Raw genomic sequence first — 10144 nt, forward strand, 5'->3', positions numbered from 1 at the left:
AAAACTCCCAAAATCAATCCCAACCGTTCTTTTGTGGTCATAAACCTTGTGTCAAAATTTCATAGATTTCTATTAACTTAAACTAAAGTTATAGTGCGAAAACCAAGAAAATGCTTATTTGGGCCCTTTTTGGCCCCTAATTCCTAAAATGTTGGGACCAAAACTCCCAAAATCAATACCAACCTTCCTTTTGTGGTCATAAACCTTGTGTTAAAATTTCATAGATTTCCATTCACTTTTACTAAAGTTAGAGTGCGAAAACTAAAAGTATTCGGACGCCGGACGACGACGACGACGCCGACGCCAACGTGATAGCAATATACGACGAAAATTTTTTCAAAATTTGCGGTCGTATAAAAAACCAACAAAGCATACAGATTTGTGATCAAAGAAAAAATCTTTTTGTTGTAAGTGCATCTCAAAGTAGATTAACAAAGGATCAATAACCTTCTGTAATGTAACAAATCAATACATCTCCGATCAACAACCATATTTTATAATTACAACTGAAAATAGAATTTTATGTTTCATTTAATAGTTTATTTTATTGTATTCATTTCTATAAAGATTTACATATATTTGTTTCTTTCTAGCTGTCAACAGAGGACATCTCAATCAATCTTTCCTACATGTCAACAGAGGACATCTCAATCTTTTCTACCTGTCAACAGAGGGCATCTCAATCTATTCCACTCAAGTCAGTCTCTTATCTTTTAAAAAAACTAATTCATATTTACAGTATACTTTTATGCTTATTGCTTATAACAATGTATGATAGAACAAGAATGTGTCCCCATTACACAGATGGCCCATCCGCACTATCATTTTCTATGTTCAGTGGACCATGAAAATGGTGAAAAATCTCTAATTTGGCATTAAAATTTGAAAGATCAGATCATAAGGAACATGTATACTAAGTGTCAAGTTGATTGGACTTCAACTTCATCAAAAACTACCTCGACTAAAATTTTTACCAAAAACTTTAACCTGAAGCGGGAAAAACAGATGAATGTACCGATGAACGAACAGACGGACAGATGCACAGACCAGACCAAAACATAAGGAGTATCCATCCATGGCACAAAATCAGTAAACACAGTACAGCTAAAAACACAAAAAAGGAAAGGACTTTTATTGCAGTTCTTCATCTCAGAGTAACAATGAGGCTGTATATATTTTTGTTAATTCTTAACACGAAAAAAAAGAAGAGAAGTCTCTGATGAGTCAAACCCCTTTTCAACTGATTTGTATGGTTTGTTCTTATGTCATGATTTTTTAGCAATGCTTGTTTTATCAAGTTCTCTGATCATTTTTAACAAGATTTCTAATACAAGTTGCACTTCGTAAATACAGCTGTTTGTCAAACCACGCCTCTTTTGGGTAGATATATAGTATTCATAGATATGTTAATTTGTTAACGTCCTGGTTCCCAAATATGAAATCTGTATTTCATCTTATAGAGAAATAACTTGGAAATGTTACCAGTATAGAATCAAAGCCTTAAAGGCTGTAAAAGCAATTGCTGCCATGTTAATGTTTGTGGACTTTTATTTTTCATCCACATATATACAAGAATTAAACCTGACATGAGTGTTGTCTAGTTAAAAGTAAGAAGGTTTTAACTTTATATAAATAAAAGACTTTAGCAGAAAGTCATTTTTAATATGTTTTATATTTCACAAGGAGACAACACGTTTACCAGGCTAAAGTTGGGGTCAAATATACATGTGCTGAAACATATAACTCAAAAAGAAATCATCATGGATTATCCCCTGGTAGTGTTTGTAACTTCCTTGGCAATAATTTCCTTTATTGATTTAATTTTAACAATTTTCATTATTAATTTATATTTAACCATTAACACAAATGATTAAGTTAAAACATTTCAACTTTCCAGACGCAAATGTTAAAAAACGGGAAAGAAATAAAATATCTTACAAGACATAAACATGTAAAGAATAAATGTATATTTCAGCTTAATAAAAATATTTTCATAATGTTACTTTGTCATCATTTTTAAAACTAAGTTCCAAACATTATTGCTCAGTTGATATGTGTCCTTCTGATGCGGTACGAGCACAGGCACTTGTTTCTATCCATAGGAAGGTCGATTATCCATATAAATAGTTTTATATGGATAGTCGACCTTCCTATGGATAGAAACAAGTGCATGTGGGTACGAGATAACTACAATTCTCATGCAATCCCGAAAAGGGGGGTCATCACAGACAAACATGACATTAAATCGTTATCACTGAACTAGTATATATTGTATAGGGGCCAGCTGAAGGACGCCTCCGGGTGCGGGAATTTTTCGCTGCATTGAAGACCTGTTGGTGACCTTAATTCTGCTGTTGTATGTTTTTCTATGGTCGGGTTGTTGTCTCTTTGACAAATTCCCCATTTCCATTCTCAATTTTTTTATACGAACAAGAACAAACAGCTCTACGTTGCTTTGATATTTATCAATTTTTAGGAAACATTGCGAAAAATGATCTTCAATATTTCGAAAACATGTGAAATAAAATTGCTAACACGGTGGACCATCGAGTGTCAACAAACGTAGTAGACTTGTTCACTGAAAAGACGAGGATAATGGTTTCATCTGACATTTGTTATGCAAACCCAGTTTTGATCATGATATTTAAAAAGACGTACTTTTTTTCAATCTATGTATTAATAAACTAGAAAATTCCAAATTGTAAATATCTCTTCATCTGGACCGACTTGGCATCTACTACGTTTGGACGGGTCCATTTCATTAGTAAGGTGATCGATAAATATTACGGAGTTTTGACAGAAAAGGAAAACGAACTTATTGTTATGTGTTTTCAACAAGGGTTTCGTTCCGCTAAATTATTTGCGCAAATAAAGTTTGTCTATTTTTAGATTACAGGTAATAATTTGACACTACGCTAGCCTGGCATCCCGGCCCAATCTAGCTGCGCGTCGTAAGGTAAGATTAGCCAGGACCCCAGGCTAACACTACGCATTAACCTGTGTAGTGATTTTGATTTTACGATAAATGTATGAATGAACGATAATTTTATGAATGAACAAGAGCACCTGACCTCTTAAAGAAACACAAATTAAACATAAAAAACCGTATTTATTAGGAGATAATTCAGTTAAATTTTCAATACTAAATCAACAACTGAAATGAATCCATATTTTGTTGAAACACCGTACGAACGGCGGAAAACGGAATCGCATTTATAAAAATGTACTTTTTTTCACTCGGACTTCTATGTTATTTGATAGTCAAACGGTTGACCCTTTAAATACAAAAATACATCTACAAGAACATATTCTGAAACTTCTTAAATCCACTAACTTTTTTTTAAAGTTTCAAGCTATGTATTGCATTAGAAAACATACATAGGTGTTAAAGAATGACTGACCAGGAGCCTGTTTAACAAAATACTATGGCTTGATCTGGGCGGAGTCTCTAATCTGGGTCACAAAGATGGCCATACGCGACGGCATAAAAGCAATTGCTTTAAAAACAAGGAAGTGCCTAAAATTTAATTCTTAGGAAGTCCAATAGTGGAGGTAGGGGTAGTATAGTATTTTAATATAAGTTTAAACTCTTAAAAGTTCAGGGCATATAATTGTTGGAAATATTCCACACAGCCCTATGTTTTGACCTTTGAATAAAATAGTAGTGTATATCAACTTTTTGTTCCGGGTTTAAAACAATTCAGGAAACTTTAGAGTAAAAGTGGAACATATTTAGCTGCAAAGGGAGTTCCTATAGGAAATTGCATTGTCTATATTTACAGAATTGCAACCTATAAACTCTACTATTGTTATTTTTTTTACCTGATCTTATTTTTTTTTCTTAATGTTTTTACAAATAGTTTTTTTAGAGAAAAAATTAAACAAAATAATGTAAATATTCATGCAATCAAAGATTTTACTATTCAAGCTTCAACTGAAAGCAAGAGTACAGGGATTTAAAACCAAAACACACAGGGGATTGCATAAATTTTAACTAACGTTTAATTATGATGTAAGTTAAATAACCATACTGTACAAAGAAAGTGACAAAGAAGTGGAGGTAATTCTGGAATAGCTATACATTATTGTTGGCAATATTTAATCAAATATTGATATCTCAAAGTTAACACAATCAAACTTAAAAAATTGTACATGACTTGTATCAATTAAAAAAGTGCATTTAATGGATATTTACCACCTTAGAAAAATTATTGAGTCATTTAAGGAAAACATATGTCACCTGCTCCCTTCAAATTAAAATTTAAAAGTTACAAATGTACTTAAATAAAACAGTGATCCTTCACTTCAAAGAAAAATCCCACACCTTATTGCAAATGTAACTTCACCCCTAGCACATAACAAACTTATTAAACTACTTAACACCACCCCTACCCTAGCACATTACAAATTTATTAAACTACTTAACTCCACCCCATCCCTAGCACATTACAAATTTATTAAACTACTTAACTTCATCCCTACCCTAGCACATTACAAATTTATTAAACTACTTAACTTCATCCCTACCCTAGCACATTACAAATTTATTAAACTACTTAACTCCACCCCTACCCTAGCACATTACAAATTTATTAAACTACTTAACTCCACCCCTACCCTAGCGCATTGCAAATTTAAATTCGACTTTTAACCGTATCTAAATGTTAAGTCTATTTGGCACTACTTTTGGGAATTTTGGGTCCTCAATGCTCTTCAACTTTGTATTTGTTTGGCTTTTTAACTATTTTGATCTGAGCGTCACTGATGAGTCTTATGCAGACGAAACGCGCGTCTGGCGTATATTTATAATCCTGGTACTTTTGATAACTATTATAGTGACATGCAGAAAACTTTAAATAAATATTTTCAACATTTTACTCAGGATACAGCTGTTGTCAGAATATAGGATTGCTATTTTTTTGCATCCACAACAAATGTCATAGACTTAAAAAAAAGAAATACATCTATTATAAATTCAATTACACGGAAATGTACTTGTAATAGTAGTTAAAACCATGTTTAAATTTTTTGTAGTAAGGATTTTTTTCTTTTAAGTAATTTATGACACAACTGTTGCATGTAAACATATATATTACAAAAAATACATGTACCTGTTTGAAACATGTACATGTATTTGAATCAAAAGTATATTAACACTCAAATCCAATTAAATAATATAATATATAACAAAATTGATTTCATAAAGTTTAGGATTTTTTTTTCTTTCTTCAAATTTCCCTTACTGATTAACATCTGTTACCAAAAATGTAAGTAGCCAAGGGAAGCATCTTAATGGTACTTGTACTATAACATACCGTATAGCTGGTTATTTTTTGCGGAGCCAAATTTTCGCTTATTTTTTATGGATAGAACAAAATTGCCAAAATCTATTTAAAAGTGTACTTGCACCTATTTTGAATTTACTTTACATTATGTTTGAAAATTATATTATAATTATTCTGCTCATTCTGGGCGCCGTGATTGGCAAATAAAATATTTGTTTGTTGTTGTTTATTTGTTTGTTTGCAAAGGTATTGATAAAAGTTTTGAATCCGCCAAAACAATAACAGCCAAAATATTTTGTATACCTTATTCAATGAAAAACACGAAATTTAACACCCGTGAAAATAACCCGCTATACGGCATCCAATTTCAAGTGAAAATTCAAATCAGAAAAAAACTCTCATTAATATTAGTAATCATATATTATCTTTCTATGTATACATGGCACAATATATAATAAATTTGATAGAATATTTGTTTAATCTTGATATATATATCTTTTGATATAAACTGTCTGTTTTCTTAACCAATTCAATTATTTTTGGTTATAATATATTCTGTTAAACATTCTGGCTAATTTTCTTTTTTTGTATCACAACTTATATAGGTGCCTTGTTTTTCCTCTCTATGAATTTATATATGTTTAGGAATAATGTTATTTATTTCATTTTCAATAAATTCAGGTATTGGCACACTCAATGCAGCCAAACAGGAAGAAAAAACAGACTGACTATAAGCGGTATTAAATGATTGCACTAATGCTTTTAATGAATTAAATTTCCCAATTGTCTATTGTGGATTCATTATTTTTTGTTGGATACCAATTTTCGTGAATCTATATGTAAACAACACAAGATACAGATAAAACATCATGTTGTAACATAAAACGTGAATCTGACAAATATCACATACAAAACAAAAATCATGTGTAGTACATCAAGTGATTATTTGTAAAACTAAAAAATAACATGTATTCTTTTTATTTCTGTCATGGTACTGTAAAACCAGATATTAAGTTTTGAAAGTACAGTGAAAGCCGGTTTTACAGGTTTCAAAAGGACAGTGAAACTAGATATAAAGGTTTCAAAAGTACAGTGAAACCATATATTGAGGAAGTTTGCAGGCCATTACATGGAAAAAAATCCAGAAGAGTTGAAAAAAAATGTGAATGATGTTCACTAAAACCAAAGTTATGGATTGAAATGCATCGAACTCTAAAGTTGTGTATTGAACTATTAACTAAAGTCTAGCATTCTTTTTTCTCGTTTTTTTTAATATAGATTAGACCGTTGGTTTTCCCGTTTGAATGGTTTTACACTAGTAATTTTGGGGCCCTTTATAGCTTGTTTTTTAGGTGTGAGCCAAGGCTCCGTGTTGAAGGCTGTACATTGACCTATAATGGTTAACTTTTTTTAAAATTGTTATTTGGATAGAGAGTTGTCTCATTGGCACTCACACCGCATCTTCCTATATCTATTGTCAGTTGTCCAGGATTAAAATTAATAAATGCATGCATTAAAATCAGATACCAGTAAACAATTAACCTTATTTAAACCACCTAACTTTTAACTTACGGAGGTTTGCTACTCACTTTCAAAATAACAAGCTTTTCATTACACTAGTATATATTGATAAGGGATTAATAAAGGAACCAGATAGGCAAAAAAGATATATAGGTCAATGTGCTTGTTTTCAAGATATTAGCCATTGAAATTTTGTCGGGAAAACATTCTCTCTTGAATTTTCATAGCTTTATTATAGCCAAGTTAACGTTCTCAAAAACTATTAAAAAATAACAAAGATTTTGTAAGACTTTTAAAGAAAATGGAGGTCAATGGTAAAAAATCTTTAAGGCATTCAAACGGATAAAACCAGAGGATTCTGAAAATCTGACAAAAATCCCAAAACATGACAAGTGAACTTCCTTAATCTAGTTAACATGAGGAAATGCTACAACAATGCTCATCATCAACCAATACAAAAATTTGAAAACAGCTTTCATGTATACATTGATATGAACACAACTGGTAAAAGAAAAGTAAAAAAAAAAAACCAAACAACAAAATTTCATAACAGTGTTTACAGATTTTGGGTGTATACACAATATATATATATATCAACAATGCACCTTGTATTTAGCATTCTTTCATGAAAACACTTTACAAAATTAAAAAAAAACACAATACAGTCATGACTAAGGAATCTTTTATTCTTTGATACAAATTTTCCTGGATAGAGGAAAATTTCTATTTTGTGGATATCTTATTTTTGTATTTTTTGCCAAGTGCATACATGCCCATGAAAAAAAATTTAATGAAAATGTGTATACCACAAATATAAATGAATACATAGTATTGAAAAACACAAAATTTCAAACTATGACTACTTAAATACAACAAGGATTTATATACATGGTATAGGACAAATATACAAATCCTTGAATACAATAACTTAAGTACTACATTTAGTACTACATTTTATGACACTATAATCTGTTGGCAGCACCTGTTCATATACATGTACATTTATTAAATGTTTGTTCTACAGGTACCTGAATTAATTTCAATACATTAACCCATTGTGCTACTTATTTTATTTTCCACATTTGTTCACAACAGAATTTAAATAATTGTTACAATAATTACCATGAAAAATAACATGCAATAACCTTGTGTCACATGAAAATGAAAATAAAACATAAAAAACATTTGCATAAATTGCCTTCCATTAAAATAGGTTAATTGTATAATTTATAATGATTCTAAATTGATATACTATTTTCATCAATATTCTTCCAATAAATATAAATACATATTAATCATGTCAGGATAAATTATTACTCACACATCATCTTTTATTTAAATTGTGTTTGAATTTAAGTGCATCTTCAAATAGTTTAATACTGTCATTGGACTCATTTCAGAAAATATTGCAAGTTTTATTTTTCATTATAATGAATAATGCAGAACTTTCAAATTTACAGAGGTAACGTCTCAGTTATTTTGTCATCTGGATAAAATTTTGCTGACATTGTATTAAAACATAAACTAGAGGCTCTAAAGAGCCTGTGTCGCTCACCTTGGTCTATGTGCATATTAAACAAAGGACACAAATGGATTCATGACAAAATTGTATTTTGGTGATGGTGATGTGTTTGAAGTTCTTACTTTACTGAACGATTTTGCTTCTTACAATTATATCTATCATGAACTTTGCCCATTAGTAACAGAGAACTATATTTGGTAAAAATTTACATAAATTTACCAAATTAATGAAAATTGTTAAAAATTTACTATAAAGGGCAATAACTCCTTAAGGGGTCAATTGACCATTTAGGTCATGTTGACTTATTTGTAGATCTTACTTTGCTGAACATTATTGCTGTTTACAGTTTATCTCTAACTATAATAATATTCAAGATAATAACCAAAAACAGCAAAATTTCTTCAAAATTACCAATTCAGGGGCAGCAACCCAACAACCGATTGACCGATTCATCTGAAAATTTCAGGGCAGATAGTTCTTGACCTGATAAACATTTTTATCCCCTGTCAGATTTCCCCAAAATGCTTTGGTTTTTGAGTTATAAGCCAAAAACTGCATTTTACCCCTATGTTCTATTTTTAGCGGTGGCGGCCATCTTGGTTGGTTGACCAGATCACGCCACACATTTTTTAAACTAGATACCCCAAAGATGATTGTGGCCAAGTTTGGATTAATTTGGCCAAGTAGTTTCAGGAGAAGATTTTTGTAAAAGATTACTTTAATTTACGAAAAATGGTTAAAAATTGACTATAAAGGGCAATAACTCCTAAACAGGTCAACTGACCATTTTGGTCATGTTGACTTATTTGTAGATCTTACTTTGCTGAACATTATTGCTGTTTACAGTTTATCTCTATCTATAATAATATTCAAGATAATAACCAAAAACAGCAAAATTTCCTCAAAATTACCAATTCAGGGGCAGCAACCCAACAACCGATTGACCGATTCATCTGAAAATTTTAGGGCAGATAGATCTTGACCTGATAAACATTTTTATCCCATGTCAGATTTCCTCAAAATGCTTTGGTTTTTGAGTTATAAGCCAAAAACTGCATTTTACCCCTTTGTTCTATTTTTAGCCGTGGCGGCCATCTTGTTTGGTTGACCAGGTCACGCCACACATTTTTTAAACTAGATACCCCAAAGATGATTGTGGCCAAGTTTGGATTAATTTGGCCAAGTAGTTTCAGAGGAGAAGATTTTTGTAAAAGATTACTTTAATTAACGAAAAATGGTTAAAAATTGACTATAAAGGGCAATAACTCCTAAACGGGTCAACTGACCATTTTGGTCATGTTGACTTATTTGTAGATCTTACTTTGCTGAACATTATTGCTGTTTACAGTTTATCTCTAACTATAATAATATTCAAGATAATAACCAAAAACAGCAAAATTTCTTCAAAATTACCAATTCAGGGGCAGCAACCCAACAACCGATTGACCGATTCATCTGAAAATTTCAGGGCAGATAGATCTTGACCTGATAAACATTTTTACCCCATGTCAGATTTGCTCTAAATGCTTTGGTTTTTGAGTTATAAGCCAAAAACTGCATTTTACCCCTATGTTCTATTTTTAGCCGTGGCGGCCATCTTGGTTGGTTGACCGGGTCACGCCACACATTTTTTAAACTAGATACCCCAATGATGATTGTGGCCAAGTTTGGTTTGATTTGGCCCAGTAGTTTCAGAGGAGAAGATTTTTGTAAAAGTTAACGACGACGGACGACGGACGACGACGGACGACGACGGACGACGGACGCCAAGTGATGAGAAAAGCTCACTTGGCCCTTCGGGCCAGGTGAGCTAAAA

Source organism: Mytilus edulis, chromosome 12, assembly GCF_963676685.1.
Source record: "Mytilus edulis chromosome 12, xbMytEdul2.2, whole genome shotgun sequence".
Classification (NCBI taxonomy): Eukaryota; Metazoa; Mollusca; class Bivalvia; order Mytilida; family Mytilidae; genus Mytilus; species Mytilus edulis.